General features: G+C 38.5%; 1 long non-coding RNA gene across 6 annotated transcripts in view; it reads left to right on the top strand.

Annotated features, from left to right (window-relative positions):
* Positions 1–1,220: 1,220 nt before the first annotated feature.
* LOC108395661 (uncharacterized) overlaps positions 1,221–23,089 on the top strand; it is a 55,018-nt gene continuing 33,149 nt past the window's right edge. For 5 of the 6 annotated variants that reach the window (XR_005061705.2, XR_001852720.3, XR_005061707.2 and 2 more), the window contains exons 1-4: positions 1,221–1,818; positions 1,892–2,060; positions 2,450–2,605; positions 3,985–4,180. This is a non-coding gene — a long non-coding RNA (uncharacterized lncRNA). Of the gene's footprint in view, positions 1,819–1,891; positions 2,061–2,449; positions 2,606–3,984; positions 4,181–15,585; positions 15,663–23,089 lie in introns of all 6 variants that reach the window. The other variant, XR_005061706.2, reaches the window with a different exon arrangement.

The following is a 23,089-nucleotide window of genomic DNA, read 5'->3' as shown; positions in this document are numbered from 1 at the left end:
TAACGTTCTTTGGACGTTCCAAAGAACTGGCTTTTGGGAATTTTGTAATGGATCTGTTCATTAATTTAGGAATGAGTGATGGTGCATCTACTAATTATATTTTCTTCTTCTTTGGCTGTAAAGAATGTTTAGCTTGCAGTCACCTTTTGCATTAATTTGACAAATTTTCGGAAGGGTATTTTGAAGAACTAACCCCTGCCTTTATAAATAACACCAAAAATAACAAAGCAGTAATGTGTTAACATTTGTGTAGGATGTGAGGTTTGGTGTAGTGATCCTCAACTTTGCACATTTGAATCACCTGGGAAGCTTTTAAATATCTGATGCTCAGGCCACACCCCAGGCCAAATAAAGCAGACTTTCTGGGGTAGAATCCAAATCCCTTCATCCAAGCTCTGATATGACTCACCCACAGACCTTTTGATGAATCACCTAGATATTTAGGTGATTTCAAACTACTTCTCTGAAAAGGAGATCAAATGGTCTACTAATCAAAAGTTTTGTCTGGCTGAAATAAAATGAGTAAAACGCATAACATTTTCTAATTTTTTAAAGAAAGGAACCAAATGCATACTACTTAATGTTTTGACATCATGGCAGTTATCTAGGATATTTCTTGTTGAGGCTTTGCAATTTATGACCTTTTGTGTAAACCCCTTCTCCTCATTTGGCTCCCATTTGTCAATTTTATATTTCCAGACTGCACTCTACTGAAAATAATGAAATTAGATCAATATAGTTATGTTAATGGATGTAATATGCAGCTCATTTGAAAGAAAATGGCAATGCATATTTTCATACATTCTACATTACTCAACTCATTGACCAGAAATGTGTTAATGATATAATGCTGTTATTTTGAATGCCAGAGAGGTCTATTGATGGCACCTTAGAGATAAAAAGCTACTTAATGTGCATAAAACTGGAATAAATGACTGCGCTGAATATATTTAAATTATCGTTAATGTCCTGTTTTTAGCAGCAAATTTTATTCAAACTCATCGACTATTTTTCCTAGGACTTAAATAAATCAACTATGCATTTTTATTCATCTCAGCTCACACCATTCCTTGTCATTTTGCTTGAATAATGAGCATAATTCTGTTTGCCAAATAAAAGAAAAACAAAATCATGGAGCTATAAAAAAGCAAAATACAAGACTTATGTCATTTAACGAGAAGTAGCCAGGACTCAAGTCTTACTTGGAGTCTCAGTTGCACACATTTCTTTGCTTTCCCTTTTGGTCTTTGCCCTTCTTGTTTCTCAATTAGAGATTTCCATTTGTATTGGGAAAAACAATACCGATAGCTGAGGAACTTCCAAGAAATCTTTGTAGTATCTTTAGGAAATAGAAATATGTTATCTACTTCTGAGAAGGCAGTAGCAGTCATGAGGATGGGAAGGAGGAGATAGGAAGGTGAAAGAATTGCTTGTTGGAGTACTTGAATGAAGGTGAGGATGCAGAAGGAGTCCTATTGGAGAGAAAATGGATTTGTGTCAATTGAAGACTATTTGCTGTTCTATAGAGAAGCCCAAGGATTAGCAACAAAAGATATTAACATTTAATCTTTGTACTTATAAAAAATTGAGAAACTAAGGTATAAAGAAATCCTGGGTAGATCCATACAGTAAAACGTCATTTGTGAATTTCATAAATATGAACTACCTTCTAAGAGTACTGTTTAAATGTCACCAGCCTAAAAAGAATGCATTCTAACTGGACTTCGATTGGCAAGTTCTTCTTCACCTCCTTGTCCTATGTGAAGATCTGGTTCAACTGGCAATACCCAAGAGTGTGGCATTTTAAAAAGGGAAAAGGTGAGTAAACACTGTTACCTGGATCTGAGCCCCAGGACAGAGACAACTGTTCTGATACAATTTTTCTTTCTAGGTGTGGTTTACTGGCCTAAAGGGCATCACTGAGCTGGTGTGTTTGTTTCTTTTTAAATAAAAATCCATGGAATAGAGGAAGCACTAGTAAGGAATTTTGAAAACAAAAGGAAATTTCCTCTGTAAATAGCTGGGAACTAACTGGAGCCTCAGTTTCATCAACTGTGCAGGTGAGATGCCATCTAATGTCTCTGAGAACCAAAAACTATGAATTAGCCTAGAGCGAGACAGAACATATTTGCTTAAACCAATGGTGACATCTGGTGGCTAGATATGCTAATGACGGCTTTAAAAGCCTTTCCACTTTCCAGAATCTTGGACAGGCCTGTTTTTTTTTTTAAATGGCTGCCTTTTCCATTTGATAATGTTCCACAGGCCAGTTGGAAATCTTACTCAGATTTGGTCTTTATAATTTATTGTATATATTATGAGTTTTTTAAAATGATAATTATGTAAGTGAATGAACATGTTTTTCAGTGAGTGAGAATGATAATCTTTTTCTTTTAAATGCAAGACTCTAATAACTCTATAAACAAGGCTCTTATTTCCTCTGGCTCAGGAGCTACCCCTCTGAAGGAGAACATGCTGGTGCCATGAAATTGCCTGGATCAACGCAGGCTGTTAAAAGATAAACTGAGGCATATTACAAATTTCAAGAATTTATTTGAGCAAAAATTGATTCAAGTTGATCGTTAGGTTTCTGTCAGGACAAACGGTAAGTATTCCTGGCAGTACTGAACAACCCTTTGGATGCTTGTCCCCAAAGAGAGTACAAAACATAATTACCCTCCCAAGATCCAGAGCAACTCCCAAAAATAATCAAAAGAAAAAGACTCAAACAGCTCCACCAAGGCTGGCAACAATTGCAGAACGTTTGGTCATGTAGAAATACATGACCCTAGCCACAAGTGGAGTGCAACCCACATTTCTGTCCATATTTTGGGGTCCCGCAATCTGACGGATGCCAAGCCAATTATCAGGAAACAGAATGAGACAAGAAGGCCCCTGGCAGAGAGAGGATCAACAACGAATGGGTACCTGAAGGCAAATTCATGAGTCATGATTAAAAAATTTAATTCTTATTAATTTCTTTTACTTGGCAATATGCATTTGGAAAGGAAGGGACAACGTGAAGTTTTACTTTCATCTGTCCACCACAGGTAGAGACCTGGGAGAAATGACTTTTTTAAGAATTTGTGCCCTTTGCTGGTTTCTGCCAGTTTTCCCAGGATCCTCTCTGCAGGCTGTGGAATAATCAGGGCGTCCCAGTGGGTCTTATCTCAGTCACCAGAAACTGTAGAGGAGGAGAAATAATTTTCTTGCTATGCTTTATGGTGAGTGCTGGGCTGAGACCCATTTTTCTCTAGGGCACATTGTAAATGGATTAACTTACCTAGGGCAAAATTCTTCTTTGTGGACACTATTCCAAGACGACCTTTGGTAAGTGTCTTGCCAATGGGTTTCCACCCCTGGCAAGTTCACTTTTGATTCATTGAGACAGAAAAATGACAATGCAATATTCTTGGGGTGACAGGGTTTATACCCAGCTTTATTCTCATGGTGGCAGGTCAAGCTCTAGAATTCCCTCTGCCTCAGGGCAAGTCTGCATGCCCCAAGTGGGTCTCTGCCTGCCTGCCTGCCTCTCCATCCTGACAGCCCTCAGGGTCTCTGTTATCAACGCTATCACCACTCCAGTCTCTGCTCTCCTGCAGCTCTGCAGCCCAGAGCACCTGGCAGAGCTCTTTACATAGAATCAAAAACAGCACATTGCCCACACGTGTGCAGTGAGCAAGTGGGCCAGAGTCAGGTGAGAATCTTGGCCACAGGATCTTTCATTTTCTCTACAGTAAGGTTAACCTAGTTTTAGTTTAAAACAAAACTTCATTCACGTGTGGCTTCACACTGGACCCAATCCAGCTTAAGTTGGACCTGGTCCAACCCTGAGCCGGTCCGGTTTCCAGTCGGACTCAGTCCGGTTAAAAGTCGGACGGGGTCTGGTTTCCAAGTCGCACCCGGTCTGGTTCCAAGTCGGACCCAGTCCAGTTACATGTCGGACTGCGTTCGGTTTCCAACTCATACCAGGTCCCGTTACAGGTCGGAACCCTACTGGTTTCAGGTAGAACCCGGTCTGGTTTCCAAGTCGGACCTAGGCCGACCCTGGCCCCAGTCCAGAAAAAGAAATGCTGAAGTCTGAAAATTCCTGACAGAAAGCTGCAGTGTGAGGATTGGAGAGAGGCTCGGTTACGACCTCTGGAAGCAGCAAGAAAGCGTGAGCTCAGGAGCTCAGCAGGTACCTGTCTGGTTGCGCCTTGCTCTTGGGGGCCCTGGGCATGGGGGCGTCTCCTTTAGTTCTTCATACCCCAGACTGTTCAAAGATAAACTGAGGCATATTAGAAGTTTCAAGAGTTTATCCGAGCCCAAATCAGTTCAAATCCAGCAGCATCCAATCTAGCATATGGGAAGGAGCTCTTAGGAGCTGTACAAAATGAAAGATATTCGTAGGCAGAACGGAGTGGCAGTAAGGAAGTTATAAGAGGCAAAAAATAGGGTTGGCTCTTGCAAAGCTCGCTTTAGGGGACCGAAGGGGTCTATCAGGCAGATTACCTAGCTAGTGCTCATCAGGTGGTTTCTGATTGACTGGTTTAAGATTTCATTTCTAGGAAAGCCAGAACTGAAGTTAAGTCGTACTTTGGTGGTGTGGGGCTTACCATGGCATTTTGAGCCTCTTGTCTTGTTTTTAACAAGACTTAAATTTAAAAATAAATTCACTTGTTGATTCTTTCCTTTATTCAATTCACTCTTGCGCCAACCTCTGTAAAGGACCAGTGGGATTCAGAAACAAAAGCATGCCCCTCAACTACTGAATCCTCTGATTTAGAATCTGTAGAGCTGACCACACACTGGCCTGGGTCTGGACTCCCTTTAGTAAATATAGACAGCGTCAGGGTAAGTCTCAAGTTTCATTTTGTTGGTCATTATTTCCTGGTCTGTCTTTCATGGGGGCTTACCCCTGCGTTCTGAATCCCAATTTTCCTTCTCTCACATCACTCTGAGTTTCTAGAGTATGCATGTGTCAGCACCTAATAGTGCCTGTCACCTGGTAGATGGTCAATGTGATTGTTAACTGACTGCCTGAATGAATGTGATGATGCCATCTCTCTGCTTAAAATCCTCTGAGGACCTCCTGTTAATGTAAACAATAAAGTCCCACCTTTGACTATGGCCTTTAAGCCCTGCTGACCTTTCTAACCTCAGTCATGCAGCCCCATCTGTGTTGGTCCTTTAAAACTGTCCTATCTGAGGACTTTTGCACACATTTCCCCTCTTGCCTAGAGTAATCTTTCCTCTGTCCTTCAGATCCCAGTTTAGGTGTCTCATTCTCTGAAAGGTCTTCCCTGACTTACTACTTAAATAGGTTCCTCTACCATTTTCCATTTCAGCACTTTTTCGGTTGCCTTTGTAGCATTTACCTCAATTTTCAATTATTTAGTATTTAATGTATTTTAAAAAACCCTCCCCTTTGCTTTTATTCCCCAACAGCTAGCTCAGGGCCTGCCTACAAAGATAGTACTGGGATAGCAATACAGGGGTAGGGCAGTGCATAAGTAATCATGAAGGAAGATTGCTGTGTGTATTTTTTAAGTTTCTGAAGAGAATTTGCAGGTAAAACAGGTTTTTTTTCTCTCTACTCTAAGCCTCAAATTTGCTCTAATCTTCTGGGATTAAGGTTTCTCTAACCTTCGAAAATGCTAAGAAAATTTCCTTTTTGTTTGTAACATAATTCTGGTTTCCTGTTTTGTAGATAATCTCTCTGCCATTATAAGGTTCCTTTTGTAGAAGCAAAAGCACTGGTACTTTGTTAGAGTAACCAGAATGTACTAAGAACGCCAACCATTCTCATGTCTTCCACTGTCATCCTTACATCTAAGCCTTCACCTTCTCCTGCCTCTTACCTTTTGTCCTCCACGTTGTAACCAGAGTTAATTTTAAAAATAAGTCAGTTAGATAGTTTGTCCTTTTTACAATACTGGCTCTGTTGCATACAGGCACTTATGATGATGTTATAAAATCTCCCTCAGTTTCCCTATCTATAAAATAGGGATAGTAAAATCACCTCTTTCATAGATTTGTTAAATGATTAAATGAATTCATATGTGTGAAGGACTTAGAAGCAGTTAAAATACATAGTTTGTGCTATATATGGACTTATAAAATATAATAACTAAAATCCTCATGGCTTCTCATTACATGTAAAATACAGACTATTTACCGTGAGTCTCTAAGGCTCTACATTATCTTATTTCCTGACACTCTCTTCAAATTGCTTAAGACTCTTCTCCTTGCTCACTATTCAGCCACATTGGCTTTTTTCTTCCAGCATTCTGGATTTAAACGTACCTTTACCAGAGCCTGGAATGCTATTCCTCCCGATCTTTGTTTCATTCTCTCCTCAGCAATTCAGTTCTCTCTTAATACATCGCCTCTTACAAGAAATCTTTCCAGACCACTTTATCTCTCACTTTTCTCTCAGTTATATTCTGTTCTGTCTCTATGGTTTTCTTCCTTAACAGTTGCCATAATCTTCAATTATCATATATGTTGATTATTTACTTGTTTATTTCCTGTCTCCCATACTCCCAAGATAGTTCCATGATATGAAGTACTTTATTTACCTGGTTACCTTTGTGTGTGGATATAGAGCAGTGCCTGGCATCTAGTAGGTGCTTCATAAATATTTGTTAAATAAATTGTCAGTCTTATAAGTACACTTAACCATCTGGTGGAATTATTGCTATTTGATTCTTCTTGGCTAATGCATAAAATATATGGTTTAATATAATCTTGATAAATTAACTATAAGCAGTTATCTGGAATTAAGTAAATACCAACTTAGATGATTATAGTTCAAGGAATTGTTTTTACCTCTCATAGTTGCATGTTTCAGGGATTTTTTGATGTTTAGTGCCCTGAATAATTTAAATAGGTCTGAAGTGTAATTTTTTTCAGTCAATAGTACTTTTATTAAATCATTATGTAAAACTGCTATCTCTGATCATCCCTGATAGATACAATTTAAGTTATTTGTAATTGTTAAAGATAAAGAAAGAAGGAAATAAGGCTGGGGTGTTTTCTTGAGATTTATAGCATAACTGTGCTTGGAGGAATGTATATTCTGATTCATGGCACATTTGATCAGTTTAGTAAGAATAGAGTATAGTGATAGCCTACTGCAGTGTTACATACAAAACTGTGAAGGAATATGGAGGAGGGAGTCATTCATCTTGACTGGACAGGCTTTGCATGTAGTAGTGGTGAGATTAATAAGAATAAGTCAGATAACCATAATTCCTCCATATCAAAATCTGTAGGGCAGTGCTGGGACAGCCAATGTTAGCGTCATTGTTACTCAATGGGCTTTCTGCAGTGAACCGTATATTTCTGGAAAAAGATTCAGTGCCTATTAATACTCATAATTTTCTAAGATTTTGCTTCAGTTCTGATATGTTGGACAATGGATACACTTTGTTGGCTTCTATGGCCAGGCATCTGTCAAAAGTGGCCCTACAGCAAAGTGAATCAAGAGTTGCCCAGAGCATTCTCACAAGCTCTGCTAGATCAGGACATTTAGGACATCATATAAACATATCCACCTCTTTCCATCTCTAGCTGGTACTAAGAATACCTCTTAGTTGCATGCAAATGAATCCTTCCAAGACTGGTTTGTGTAATTTTTCAGTAATTTTTAAAAAGAGTGACATGTTGGGTTTGGAAACTTTCCTCTACTGAATCCATTGAATTGGTCATTGTTAGCTGTTTACCTAGAACAATGTGAAGTGTAAAGTAGAATATAGAACAGTTTGACCAACCTGTCAGAGTGCACAATCTTTGTGTTCTTACTCAGACTGCTAGTCAGTTCATTGCTAGAAACTTTGTGTTTCTGTTTTATTTATTGCTGTAATGGTTAGATTTTTAATGAAAACAGATTATATTTATGCTCACAAAACATGTGGTTAAACAGATACTAAGTGATATGGTGGACAGAGCTGAAAGTAACCAAGGCTTTCCACTTGCTTGTTTCTGTGTCTTTGTGTGTGCCCTCCCCCTGAGTGTGCGTGGGACCTGTGACTTGCTTCTAACAGACTATGCCAGAGATGATGGGATGTCACTCCCAGGGTTAACAGAGGACCCTGAGCTTCAGAAAGGAACATAGCTCAGCTAACACCTTGATTACAAACTTGTAGCGAGGTTGTAGCTAAGTTGTGCTCAGACTCCTAATAAAAGTACCAATTGTTTTTCCACATGCACACACAAAACATCATTATAAACAACTTTTATGATGTCATATATAATGTAACTACCTTATATGTGAGACGGTATTCTCTATATTCCAAAATGGATGATACAGTATAGGGTGGGTGTGGGAAAGGTGTCTGTGCAAAATAAGTCAAAGGCAACTTACCTGAGGAGATAGGAATTTCTTTCATGGAACAGAGAGCTTTGGAAGGAAAGTAATCCTAATGGGGGTTAGTCGTGTTGCTTTTGCATATAGAAGGCAGAATTCCCCATCACTCCCAACCATTTCACATTTCCCCTGGGAGAAGAGAGGAGGTGGGGAGGGAGGTAAGGCCATAGCCAACAAGATACTGGGGAGAGCCCACTCCTCCCTTCTTTTGAGCAATGCTAAGTATAGAGAAGAAAAGCCATTTGCAGTCTGTTCTCCAGACTGGAAATTGTTCAGAGGGCTTGATGGGGACCTAATTATTTTGGTGGGGAGAGGTTAGAAATCTGGGACTTGGGAAAGAGGACAAATGCATGGAGAGGATGCATTTGTGGGAGGATCCAAATATGCTGGTGTAGGAAGGTTGAGAGGAGATAGAAGCAAGAAATGAAGCAGAAGAAGATGAGTCGGAGAAAGGAAGAGGCAGCCTTGTGAAGCCTGGGGAAAAGTCAGGTCTTTCCTCTCCATGTTCCACGTGGTGCACCCTCTTCCCACACCCCACATCAAAAGAAGGTAGTGGCTGCTTGTGTGAAATGAGGGAGTAGGATGTCTAGACCAATGACCACAATGCCTGAATCCCCGATTCCCTTCCTTTTCTGCCAGCCTTGCAGCACAGTTCCCTCTAATATACAGGTGCCCAGTGCAGCTGGCTTGCTAATTGTTGCCCCTTAATAAAGAATTGCTTGAAGGTTCCCTGTGGCTGTGACTCACTGCGGCCACCTGCGCCTACAGACTAGGCCTGGTTGGAGAAATAGTCAGTGCCCTTCTCTTTACCCCTGGTAGTTGGATCCCAGCCCTCTAGGTATTTAACAAAGGAGCCTTTACACACTTCCAGATAAAATTGAGAGCTCTAAGAAAATCATCAGAAGCCCAACTGAGGATTGTCTGTGCATCTGAAACAAAATAGGAAATATTCTCTGTCTGATACCCTTCCCTCCCTCCCTCATCTCTGGGGTCTGATAGAAACCTACTCAAATGAGGCTGGCTAAACAAGAAGAAAGCATTGCCAAGAAGCAAAGGAGTCCAGCATGTCTTCTCGCAGGCAAGATAGAACAAACTGCCATTATTAAATAATTAAAGAAACCTAAATAAAATCAAATGATTATTCAATGCACAGATCAGTCAAGATACAGGTGAATATTTAGAAAATGAGAGAAATTCCTTTTAGAATCTTTGAGGTCCCCTTCTAAAGTATGCAAATGTGGCAAACATAGGAATCCTTAAAGATGGAATCAAACCTCAGCCCATTCCTCAATTCATTGTTGGCTCCCTTGTCTTCCCAGCTCAGTCCCTTGGATCTCAGAGATGGAATGAAGCTCATCACTCGGTAGAAAATGGAGGGTGGAAATCTGATGGCTCTTTTTCAGGTTGTGTTGTAATGTGCCTGCTTCAAATTGGTTCCCTCACATTTGTCTCTTCATTTTATCTTGTCATCAAAATGGCTCCATCAAAGAAGCTTCATCGATAGATCATATACTCAAAATAGAAAGCAGGCACATTACCTCAGCACAAGACTAGTTGTTATGCCATCTGCCCTTATGAATATGCCTCAGTGACACCCACATTAATTAAATCAAGTCTATTAGATCTCAGTGATGACCTAATTCCATGTCTTGCACATCAACAGCTATTTGTTTTGTACCAGTTATCAGGACAGGGTTACCAAGCTCTAAGAAGTAATGTAGGTGGTGCTTTCTAAATGACATACATCAATTTAAAGTGGGTTTACTGCGGCAGGTCACCCATGGTAGAATTATGAGATCAAACCTATAATAAATAATGTACACAAGAGGAAGAGAACATGAATAAAGTATCTTGAGTTATTAAAATTCTTCAGAGGAATCAATTCAGTTAACAGCTATTCAGTGAGTACCTACTATGTTCCAGGCATTTCAGTATAATAGTGAACAAATGGACGAAACAATTCCCTGCCATCAGGGAGCTCTCATTTGTGCAGGAGGGTCAATAAAAACATTGCAAATTCAATGTGCAGTGTGTCAGAAAGTGGTAAGTGGTATGAAGAAAAACAATGCAAGAAGGGGTAACATTTGAATTCTAATCCATCTGCAATTTCTGATGGCTTCCTTTCAAAGTATATTCAGAATCCAACCTACTTCCACTTCTCAGGCCAAATCACCAATACAACAAGGCTAGAATAATGCACTAGCCTCCAGATTGGTTACCCTTCTTTAATTTGTTCCCTTTCAGTTTATTCTTAATACAGCATCCAGAGTACAAAGAAGTTGATGCTTCTTTTTAGAGCTGCTGAAAAGAATTTAAATAGTTTCATTTATCTCCTCTGAACTCTCCAGTGGTAACCCAGAGTAAAAGCTCAAGTCTTCACAATAGCCTTCCAGGCTCTGCATTAACTGGCCTTTGTTTTCTTTGTGTTCATTTCTTAATAATCTTTCCTCTGCTCCTGCCCTACTGGCCTGCTTTTTGTTATTTGGACACTGGGCATCACCTGCCCCAGGTCTTTACTCTTGCTGTCTCTCTGCCGAGGAATCATCTTATTCTTTTTGCTTTAGATGTCACCAGATCTCAAATCACTTTTAGAATCTGCATGGGGCCATACTGATGGTTCCTTCACAAAGCAGAATAAGCAGGGAATTTGACACCAGTTACCACCTTTAACCAGTTTTGCTTGCTACACTGTCAAGAACCATGTGCCACATAAAAAGGATGACAGCACATGTTACGTCTTGTTCTGTTCATCACTTCTCTCCAGTTCCTCTGCTACTCACTCTGTCATGCACCCTCGCCTTACTCTTTGGGCTGTGCTCTCATCTTCCTGGATATGCCTCTGGTTCCTTGCGTTAGCATCCTGCCTGTCTATGCTGGTGATGTGCCTTTGAACTTCCTTGGCATGGACCTTCCATCTGCTCAGATCCAGGGAATGTTTCTAACTGAAAGTTGTCACCAAGCTCACCCACGCCTCATACATAGGAAGTGGGATTTGGACATCACTAGCTTGAGAGGGTAACTTTCATTTTAATGTTAGTGATAAATAGAAAAATGGGGTCCAACATATAACATTTTACCTTAGAGCTGGTAATGACCCTTAGGGTGGAGTGGAGGTTCTTTATTTAGTTCTTTATTCTAGAAAAAGCTTCCCTTCTCTCATTTCTTTCTCACTTTTGATGAGGAGGAAATGTTGTTTTGATTGGATATTTACATCACTAGGCCATTAAAGGGTGGGGTTATTAATAGGAGTGCTCTCTGCACTTCTTGTCTGTCTTTTGCAGTGGTGACAAATTCTGTTACCTTTCATTCTCTTCAGTCCTTTCATGCTGATGACCTTTGTGTAGCAAGACTAAACGTTCAGGTGTGATCTCAGAGGAGGGAAGACGACATGGTCCAATTGTCTTTCCAGAGTCCTCTGCTAGTAGAGAGTCTCTTTTAAATATTTACACATATATTTAAAGTCATCATATATGATGTATATCCTATATAAATAAAATGACTCTGGGACAATTTGATTATTCCTAGTTTCCCATAATTTATACCATAGCATCTCAATTCTTCTTTCATTTCTAATGAATGTTTGAATTATCCTCGCACACAACCTCGGTAGCACAAAACTAAGACTACTTGTTCACATATATGAATTCTTTTATTAGGAGTTTGCATAGAACACAACAGGGATGGTTTGTCTCTGCTCCATGATGTCTGGGATCCCATCTGGGAAGAAATGAATGGCTGGGGGGATGACTGATGGCCAGGGAGTGGAATCATCCGGAGGCTTCTTCCCTCACGTGTTCGGTATCTGCATGGGGATGACTTGATGGCTGGACTTGGCTAGGACACTGAGCTGATGTTTCTGCCTGTGTCTTTTCCATGTAGCTTGGGCAGGCATGTAACATTATGATTTTCATTACACATTAAAAAGTAGTATAGTACTGTCCAAAATAGAGCTGCCGGGTTATGAAAAATTCTTTCACAAATTCCACGTTCCAAAATCTTTTAGGCCCTCATTCAAGAAATCGTTATTCTTATCTCCACACACAATTCCAGTAGGGGTGTGTCTCGTATTACCTCTACAGCAGATTGTCAGCAGCCAATTAGTCAAGGCTGAGTGCTGCAGGCAAGGGGACCAATACAGCAGTGATTATCAGATTTGTATTAGGGCAGCAGATGTATTTTTAATCATTTGAAGGAGGTATAAGAATCATGGCAGCTCAAAAAGAACAACAGTGTGAACTATTGAGTATGGAAACCACTAGGTCAACACAACTCACTAGCTCTTTGAGCCAGTGTAGTGTGGCAGGGGACCAATTATATGTACTAGTTAAGGACACAGGTTTTGTAGTGAGACATTTGGGTTCATATTCCTAGTTCTGTAACTTAACAGCTGTGTTCCCTTGGTTCTGTAAAATGGACTTATCAGACCTATCTCATCGGTTTTTCTTGTGGGGAAAGGGAGATTAAATGAAGTAAGGCACAGTGTGGACGGTAAGCACTGATAAGAAACTGCATCATCTCTAAGAGTCCTGCTGATGACCTTGAATTATTAACAATAGGGCACATTATAATACATGGACTTGTTTACTTAAAGAAATTAGGAAATGTGCCATAAATATTGTAAGTATTGAAATTATAAAGGCTATAAAGTAAAATATCTGTATCAGACAGGGCCTGGCAGGAAGCCACCTATTTAGTTGGGTATTATGAAGAGACCCTCGCAGAGGTGTGGGCGGGGTGTAGGGAAAGCAGCCGAGAACCATGTAGGAAGGTATTACCATCCTTGGTCTAGGGGTGAGGGGCAGTGACCAGGACTAAGACCCAGTAAGCCTATGTGAAGAGGGCTGCTGAGACCTTTGGCAGAAAGATGTAGCCAGCCTGTGGAACCCCTCAGGGAGGCAGGTGGAGGAGTAAGTACCCTCACCTCACTGTCTAATCTGCCTGTGATCCTCATTGGAACCCACTGGAAGCCAGCGGACAGAGCAGCCTGCTGATGAGGCCTATGCCAATTAGTCTCCTGGGACTGGGAACAGAGTGAACAATAATGCTGTTTCTCATCTCTCAGATAAGGAAAGATGAAAGACCAACAATATGCAGTTTGTAAAACATACCTTAAAACAGACCTTCTGTGAAGAAGACGAAAGGAGGCTTCTCTGTGTGGGTTTCTGTTTGCCTCCTCCTCTCCCTCCACCTGTTTTGATTTTCTGTGACGATCACCTATGATGTAAGATGTGTGTAGCATTTATAGCTTGTGCAGCTGTCTATTTAAGAGGTTCTTCTTGTTCCTAGATTGCAATCCGCACTCAGTGGGCCTGCTGGGTGCTGAGAACTGTGTTAGAAGCTGTGGGTAAAACAGTCTAAGGGGGAACCTTGATCCATATCTTGCAAGAACTTAAAATGTAGGTGGGGAGGTAGGACAAACCCAGAATATTACCCATACCCCAGAAGCTATCCTCATGCCCTTCCACTTACGACATTTTCCCTCTTTTCCAAGCATATCCACTTACCTGATTTCTTACACTATAAGTTAGTTTTGTTTGTTTTTGAGTTTTATATAAACAGAGGCATGCAGTATGCATTCTTTTTTATTTGGTTTCGCCTCAACAATAGATTTTTGTGTTCATCCATGTTCTTGCATGTGGCAATAGTTCGCTCATTTTCATTGCTTGTAGTTTAAACTTACCTTACCTAATGATAACACCTGTTAACAACTCTTCATTGGTAATGGTGCTTGAAAACTTATTCCACTTTTTTGGAATGACTCCTTTTTATTCAGTATAATGACTATTTCAACCCCCAAACATACTAAATGAATATACTATAGGAAGTGACAGTTTAACATCATGATTTCAGGGAGACACATTTATCAAAATTCTTAAACAATTGTTCCTAGTCAAAGAATGTCATATGGAACTAATTCTAATTGTGCGCCATGCTTTCCCAGGCCCTGAATGTGTTGTTTTGCATGGATACACCAAGGGAGAGGCTGAAGTGGTGTCTTCCATGACTCTTCAGGCTATTGTATGAATGTAGTATTTCTACTTGCTTTGAAGAGCTCTCATGTTTAGCCCTTATTTGATCCTCTTATTTTGTTTTACTGTGCTATTATTTTGTTTATAGGTGCAGTTTGAGTGCACAAAACCATTAACTCCCCAAAGGCTGAAAAGTTGTTACAAAAAATGGTGTGGAAAAAAGTAAAAAGGATGAATACAATAACCCTTATGTCATATTACATTTTACGTGCAAACTATTTACTTGTAAACTATTGCTTATTACTTACATAAACTAGTTTTCATTATTCAGTTGATATGTTTTCTTTCTGTAATTATTGTTTGGGTCTTTATGATTAGAATAAGATACAGTAATTTTTTTCATTAAAACTAATAAAAATATTTTTCTTTGAATGTTTTTCATTTAGTGGCTGTATCATTGTGATTTATAATAACAAATGTATATTTGGTATTCTTCCACTGTTCTTGGCACATAGCTCCTAAAACCCTTAGAATTTTTAAATGAAGAGAGCCAAAAAAGTGTTTTTTTGTTATGTTAATGAGGCAACTTTTGGAGCTCACCTAAGAACAGGGACTGGTTGCCAATAGAACCAATTGTGTGTTTGGAGGGTTGGAATTTTTAGTCCCACCCCTTTGTCCTCTGGGGAGGCGAGAGGATTTGAAGGTTGATTCCATGGCCAATAGCCAATGATTTAATCAGTCATATTTCTGCAATGAAGCCTGCATAAAAACCCAAAAAGGGCAGGGTTCAGAGAGATTTTGGTCTGGTGAGCACATGGAGAGAGGGGGAGAGAGGTGTGCCTGGAGAGGGCATGGAAGCTCTGAGCCCTTTCCCTGTACCTTGCCCTGTGCATGTCTTCCATCTGGCTGTTCCTTAGTTATAGCCCTTATCATGTAAAAATTAATTAAGGGAAACCTCACATGGCATTGGTAGGTAGGCCTTCAGGAGAAGCTTCCCCTGCTCATCACTGTTTGTAAATCCCAGATTCTATCAGAATAGATGGACACCATACTGTTTTAGTTGCTTTACCACCTAGCAAGAAGAAGGCTTCCATCTTCTACCTCCCCGCTACAGCCCTGACAGTGCAAGACTGCCACAAACTCAGCCAATGAGGAGCCACAATATGTGGGAGTTGTAGTTTAATCCAATGGATGTTTGCTTAGAACAGGCCTCCCAACTTCGCCCCTTGCCCTGTAAAAGTATTTCTCTCCTTTGTTCTCCAGATATGCCTATGGTTCTGCTGTTGCTTACACATTGGATTGCAATTCTCTGCTATTCCTGAGCAAATTTTTTAAGGCTGGTAAGATAACTGAACTGTTTTGATTTTAAGGTTAACAATAATAAACTGGAAATCTAGTAAGTAACATCTTTCTCTGAGTTCTGTGAGCCATTCCAGAAAATTGACTGAACCCAAGGAGGGGGTTGTTGGGACCTCCAGTCTTTCAGCTGGTTGGTCAACAGCACAGGTGATAGATAACCTGGGCTTTCAATTGGTGTCTGATGTTGCAGGCAAGTGGGTGCAATCTTATAGCCTGGGAAATGGTGGGATCTGACACCATTTCCAGGTAAGTAGTGTCAGAATTGAGTTGAATTGTATTACGCAGCTGGTGCCCAAGATTTGCTGGGTGGTGTGGGGAAACCCCCATCTGCACACTGGAATTGGTGATCAGTCATTAGTGGCAGCATTTCCAGGAATGAATTAAAGTCATTGAGCAAAGGATGATACACTCTATTGCATGACTATGCCTTAACTTCTTTATCCACTCTATTGTTGATTGATATTTTGGCTGTTTTCCTATTTCTGGTAATTAAAAATAATGTTTTATAAATATCCTGTATAAGTTTTTTTGTATACATGTGACCACATTTCTGTTGGTTATAAACGAGTAATTTTTTTGGTATGTGCACATGTACAACTTTTGTAGATAATGCGAAAGAGTTTTCAAAACTACTTATACCAAATTACATTACTGTTAGTCTTAAATTTTATCTATTCTTGCATATATGTAGTAATATTCCATTGTGGTTTTAACTGGCATTTCCTGATTATTAAAAAGTTGAGCATCTTTTCAATAAGTCTGTTAGCCATTTGGATATTCTCTTTTGTGAACTATCTAGTTGTGTCTTGTACCCATTTGGCATATATATTGATGTATAGGAATTCCTTATGCATTTTGGATACTGGCCCTTTGTGTATTATTGGTGCAAATATGTTTTCTTATCATGTGACTTGCCTTTTCACTCTGTTAGTGGTGTTTTCTGATAAACTGAAATCATTAATTTTATTGAAGTCCATTGTATCATTCTTCCCCTTATGGTTAGTGTTCTTTGTGTTGTTAAATAAATCTTTGCCTACCTCAAGGTCACAAAATGTTTTTACTGTTATCTTTGGGATGCTTGATTGTTTCACCTTTTACATTTAGATCTACAATCCACCGAGAATTGATTATTTTGTATGATGTGAAGTAAGGGTCAAGTTTCATTGTTTTCCATACAGATATCCAACTGACTCAGCACCAGTTTTTGAAAATATGATCCTTGTTCACTGCACTATGGTAGCACATTTGTCATACATAAATCAAGTGATCATATATGCAAAGGTTTTTTTCTGGGCTTTTTACCTCTCTGTTGCTCTATTTGTCTATTATTATATCAGCCGCACACCTACTTAATTCCTATAACTTTCTAATAAGCCCTGGTAACTGGGTAAGCCCTCCAACTTTTCATTATGCTTGTCTTAGCTATTCTTGGTCTCCTGCATTTTTCTAAAAACTTGAGTTCAACTCACACACACCCACAAACACACACACAGCTGGAATTTTAATTGAATTGCATTGCATTGAAAATATGGTTTAATTTAATTTGGAGAGAATTAATACATCTTTTCATTTATTTGGATGTTTCATTTCTTTCAATAATATTTTATCATTTGCTGGTAGAAGTCTTGTATATCTTTTATTGGATTTATTTCTAAATATTTGATGTGTAGATGCTATTGTAGATGATGTTTCATTTTTAAGTTGCTTGATGCTGGCATAGAGAAATACAACTGGTTTTGGTCTGACATCCACTGACCTTACTAAATTCACTTACTAATTCTGATAGCTTATTTGTAGATTCTTTTGAATTCTCCACATGTTCAATTATATTGTCTATGAAAAACGACAGCTTTATTTCTTCAAGGCTCCTCTTAACCCAAGGACGGAGACTTTTGAAGTCTGGGCCTAAAGCAGACAGTGCTTCAGCAAATTCCCCAAACTTGATAGACTTTGGACTCTTACTTTTTTCTCTCCCGCCCCTCTCATTGTAGGGGTTATGGCTAACTGTACAGCTCAGCAGCTCAGCTACTCCTTCTAGACAGACAAATGTCAACAAGCAAAAGTGGCTCACTGTCGCTGGGTTCTCTCCTTTTGGCTTCCCTCTCTTATTAGCTTTTTGATGATTTTTTAAAAATTAAGGTATCATTGATCTGCAATCTTATGAAGGTTTCACAAGAACAACATTGTGGTTTCAACATTGACCCATATTATCAAGTCCTCTTCACCCCATTGCAGTCACTGTCTATCAGTGTAGTAAGATGCTATAGAGTCATTACTTGTCTTCTCCATGCTATACTGCCTTCCCCATGACCTGTTTATATTGTGAGTGCTAATTACAGTGCCCCTCAATCCCCTTCTCCCTTCCTCCCCACCCACCCTCCCTAACCTCTTCCCTTTCGTTAATGGCTAGTCCCTTCTTGGAGTCTGTGAGTCTGCTGATGTTTTGTTCCTTCAGGTTTGCTTTGTTGTTATACTCCACAAATTAGTGAAATCATTTGGTACTTGTCTTTCTCCACCTGGCTTATTTCACTGAGCATAATACCCTCTAGCTCCATACACATTGCAAATGGTAGGGTTTCTTTTCTTTTAATGGCTGAGTAATATTCCACTGTGTATACATACCACATCTTCTTTATCCATTCATCTATTGATGGACACTTAGGTTGCTTCCATATCTTGGCTATTGTAAATAGTGCTGCAATAAGCATAGGGGTGCATCTATCTTCTTGAATCAGGGATCTTGTTTTCATCAGGTAAATTCCTTGGAGTGGAATTCCTAGGTCAAATGGTATTTCTAGTTTTAGTTTTTTGATGAACTGCCATATTGCTTTCCACAGTGGTTGAACTGGTTTACAGTCCCATCAATAGTGTAGGAGGGTTCCCTTCTCCACATCCTTGCCAGCGTTTGTTTCTTATCTTTTGGATGTTGGCCATCCTAACTGGTGTAATGTGATATCTCATTGTGGTTTTAATTTGCATTCCCCTGATGATGAGTGATGTGGAGCATTTTTTCATGTACCTCTTGGCCATTTGAATTTGTTTTTTGGAGAAGTGTCTATTCAGATCCTCTGACCGTTATTTGCTTTTTGGGCATTGAGGCATGTGAGTTCTTTATATATTTTGGATGTTAACTCCTTATTGGATAAGTCATTTACAAATATATTCTCCCATATTGTAGGATACCTTTTTGTTTGGTTGATGGTGTCTTTTGCTGTACAGAAGCTTTTTAGTTTGATATAGTCCCATTTGTTCATTTTTGCTTTTGTTTCACTTGCCTGAGGAGATGTGTTCAGGAAAAAGTTGCCTATGAGGGTTTTGCCTATGGTTTTTTCTATGAGTTTTATGGCTTCATGACTTACATTTAGGTCTTTGATCCATTTTGTGTTTGTTTTGTGTATGGAGTTAAACAATAATCCAGTTTCATTCTCTTACATGTAGCTGCCCAGTTTTGCCAACAAGAGTTGTTGAAGAAGCTGTCATTCCCCATTGTATATCCATGGCTCCTTTGTCATATATTAATTGACCATATATGCTTGGGTTTATATCTGGGCTCTCTATTCTGTTCCATTGATGTATGGGTCTGTTCTTGTGCCAGTACCAAATTGTTTTGATTACTGTGGCTTTGTAGTAGACTTGAACTTGGGGAGTGTAATCCCCTCAGCTTTGTTCTTCCTTCTCAGGATTGCTTTAGCTATTCAGGGTCTTTTGTGGTTCCATATGAATTTTAGAACTATTTGTTCTAGTTCTACTTGTTGGTATTTTGATAGGGATTACATTGAATCTGTAGACTGCTTTAGGCAGGATGGCCATTTTCACAGTATTCCTCCTATCCATGAGCACATGATGTATTTCCATTTATTCATGTCTAATTTCTCTCATGAGTGTCTTGTAGTTTTCAGGGTAAAAGTCTTTTACCTCCTTGATTAGGTTTATTCCAAATTATTTTATTCTTTTTGATGCAACTGTAAATGGAATTGTTTCCCTGAATTCTCTTTCTGCTAGTTCCTCATTAGTATATAGGAATACAACAGATTTCTGTATATTAATTTTGTATCCTGCAACTTTGCTGAATTTGGTTATTAGGTCTAGTAGTTTTTTTTGGTGGATTCTTTAGGGTTTTATATGTATAATATAATGTCATTTCCAAATAGTTACAGTTTAACTTCTTCCTTTATCAATTTGGATGTCTTTTATCTCTTTGTGTTGTCTGATTTCTGTGGCTAGAACCTCTAGTACTGTATTAATAAAAATGGTGAGAGTGGGTATCCTTGTCTTTTTATTGATCTTAGAAGAAAAGCAGCTTTTCACTGTTAAGTATGATGTTGGCCATGGGTTTGTCATATATGGCCTTTATTATGTTGAGGTAAATACTCTTTATATCCATTTTGTTGAGAGTTTTTATCATGAATACATGTTGAATCTTGTCAAGTGCTTTTTTAGCATCTATTGAAAAAAATCATGTGTTTTTTTTCCTTCTTAATATATGATGTTGGTTGATTTTCAAATATTGTACCATCCTTGCACCCCTGGGATTAATCCCACTTATCATGAAGGATGATCTTTTTGATATATTTTTAAATTTGGTTCGCTAATATTTTGTTGAGTATTTTTGCATCTATGTTCATCAGGGATATTGGTCTGTAATTTTCTTTTTTTGTGGTGTCTGTCTGCTTTTGGTATTAGCATGATGCTGGCCTCATAGAATGACTTTGGAAGTATTCCCTCCTCTTCTTCTTTTTGGAAAGCTTTAAGGAGGATAGGTATTAGGTCTTCTCTATATGTTTGATAAAATTCAGTGGTGAAGCCATCTGGTATAGCAATTTTGTCCTTTGGTAGTTATTTGATTACCAGTTCAATTTCATTGCCGGTAATTGGTCTGTTGAGATTTTGTGTTTCTTCCTGGGTCAGTCTTGGAGGTTGTATTTTTTTAGAAAGTTGTCCATTTATTCTAAGTTATCCAGTTTGTTAGCATATAATTTTTCATAATATTCTCTAATAATTCTTTGTATTTCCATGGTGCCCACAGTGATTTTTCCTTTCTCATTTCTGATTCTGTTTATGTGTGTACACTCTTTTTTCTTGATAAGTCTGGCTAGGGGTTTATCTATTTTGTTAATTTTCTCAAAGAACCAGCTCCTGGTTTCATTGATTCTTTCTATTGTTTTATTCTTCTCAATTTTATTTATTTCTTCTTTGATCTTTATTATGTCTCTCCTTCTACTGATGTTGGGCCTCATTTTTTCTTCTTTTTCTAGTTTTACTAATTATGAGTTTAGACTGTTCATTTGGGATTTTTCTTCTTTTTTGAGGTAAGCCTGTATTGCTATATATGTTCCCCTTATCATGACCTTCACTGTATCCCACAGGTTTTGAGCTGTTGAGTTGTTATTTTCATTTGTCTCCATATATTGGTTAACCTCTGTTTTAATTTGATCATTGATCCATTGATTATTTAGCAGAAAGTTGTTAACCCTCCATGTGTTTGTGGGCTTTCTTGTTTTCTTTGCATAATTTAGTTCTAGTTTCATACCTTTGTGGTCTGAGAAGTTGGTTGGCACAATTTCAATCTTTTTTAATTTACTGAGACTCTTTTTGTAGCCTAGTATGTGATCTATTCTGGAAAATGTTCCATGTACACTTGAGAAAAATGCGTATCCTATTGTTTTTGGGTGGACTGTTCTGCAGGTATCTGTTAGGTCTATCTGTTCTAATGCATTGTTTAGTGCCTCTATCTTCTTACTTATTTTCTTTCTGGCTGATCTGTCTTCTGGTGTGAGTGGTGTGTTGAAGTCTCCTAAAATGAATGCATTGCATTCTATTTCCCCTTTAATTCTGCTTGTATCTGTTTGACATATGAGGTGCTCCTATGTTTAGTGTATAGATATTTATAATAGTTATATCCTCTTGTTGGACTGACCCCTTTATTATTATGTAATGTCATTTTTTGTCTCTTGTTACTTTCTTTGTTTTGAAATCTATTTTGCCTGATACATGTACTTCTACTCTTTCTTTTTTCCCCTTATTATTTGGATGAAATATCTTTTTTCCATCCCTTCACTTTTAGTCCATATATGTCTTTGGGTTTGAAGTGAGTCTCTTATGGACAGCATATAGATGGGTCTTGTTTTGTAATCCATTCTGTTACTCTGTGCCTTTTGATTGGTACATTCAGTTCATTTACATTTAGGGTGATTATTGAAAGATATATACTTACGGCCATTGTAGGCTTTAGATTTGTGGTTACCAAAGGTTCAAGGGTAACTTCCTTAGTATCTAACAGTCTGTCTTAACTTGCTTATTACTCTACTATAAACACAATCTAAAGGTTCTTTTTTTCCCCCATTCTTATTCTTCTTCCTCCTCCCTTTTTAAATATTAGGTGTCCTGGTCTGTACTCTTTGTGTAATGCTTGACTAACTTTGTAAGCAGTTGACTTAATTTTGCATTTGATTAGTAATTAATTTGTATGCTTCCTTTATTGTGGTTTTATTTTCTCTGGTGACAACTATTTATCCTTAGGAGCACTTCTATCTAGAGGTGTCCCCTTAAAATACAATGTAGAGATAATTTTGTGATGGTAAATTCCCTCAACTTTTGCTTCTCTGGAAATTGTTTAATCCCTGCTTCAAATTTAAATGATAATCTTGCTGGATACAGTATTCTTGGTTTGAGGCCCTTCTGTTTCTTTACATTAAATATATCATGCCACTCCCTTCTGGCCTGTAAGGTTTCTGCTGAGGAATCTGCTGTTAGCCTAATGGAGTTTCTTTAATAAATGATAGTTTCTCTCTTTGGCTGCTTTCAGTAGTCTCTCCTTGTCCTTAATCTTTGACATTTTAATTATTATATATCTTGGTGTTGTTTCCTAGAGTTCCTTATGTTAGGAGATCTCTGTACTTCTGTGAACTGAGAGACTATTTCCTTCCCCAGATTTGAGAAGTTTTCAGTAATTATTTCCTCAAAGACCCTTTCTATCCCTTTTTCTCTCTTTTCTTTTGGTACTCCTATAACGTGAATATTGTTCCGTTTGGATTGGTAGCACAGTTCTTTTATTATGTTTTTATTCCTAGAGATCCTTTTTTCTGTATTTACCTCAGCTTCTTTGTTTTCTTGTTCTCTAATATCTATTTCATTTACTGTCTCCTCTACCTCATCTAATCTACTTTTAAATCCCTCCAGTGTATGTTTCATTTCAGATACTGTATTTTTCAGTTTCTGTCTCTTTCTTGAAGTCCTCCCTGAGATCTGGAATGTTTTTCTGGAGCTTCATGAGCATGTTCATGATTTTTATTTTGAAATCTTTATCCAAAAGATTGGTGATTTCAGTTTTACTTATCCCTCTTTCTGGCATCTTTTCCTGTATTTTTGTTTGGTATAAATTCTTTTGCCATTTCATTTTTTTAGTGAT

This window comes from Manis javanica, chromosome 6 (assembly GCF_040802235.1).
Source record: "Manis javanica isolate MJ-LG chromosome 6, MJ_LKY, whole genome shotgun sequence".
Taxonomy (NCBI): Eukaryota; Metazoa; Chordata; class Mammalia; order Pholidota; family Manidae; genus Manis; species Manis javanica.
Note: the sequence above shows the minus strand (reverse complement) of the source record. Positions and strands in the feature narration are given on the sequence as shown.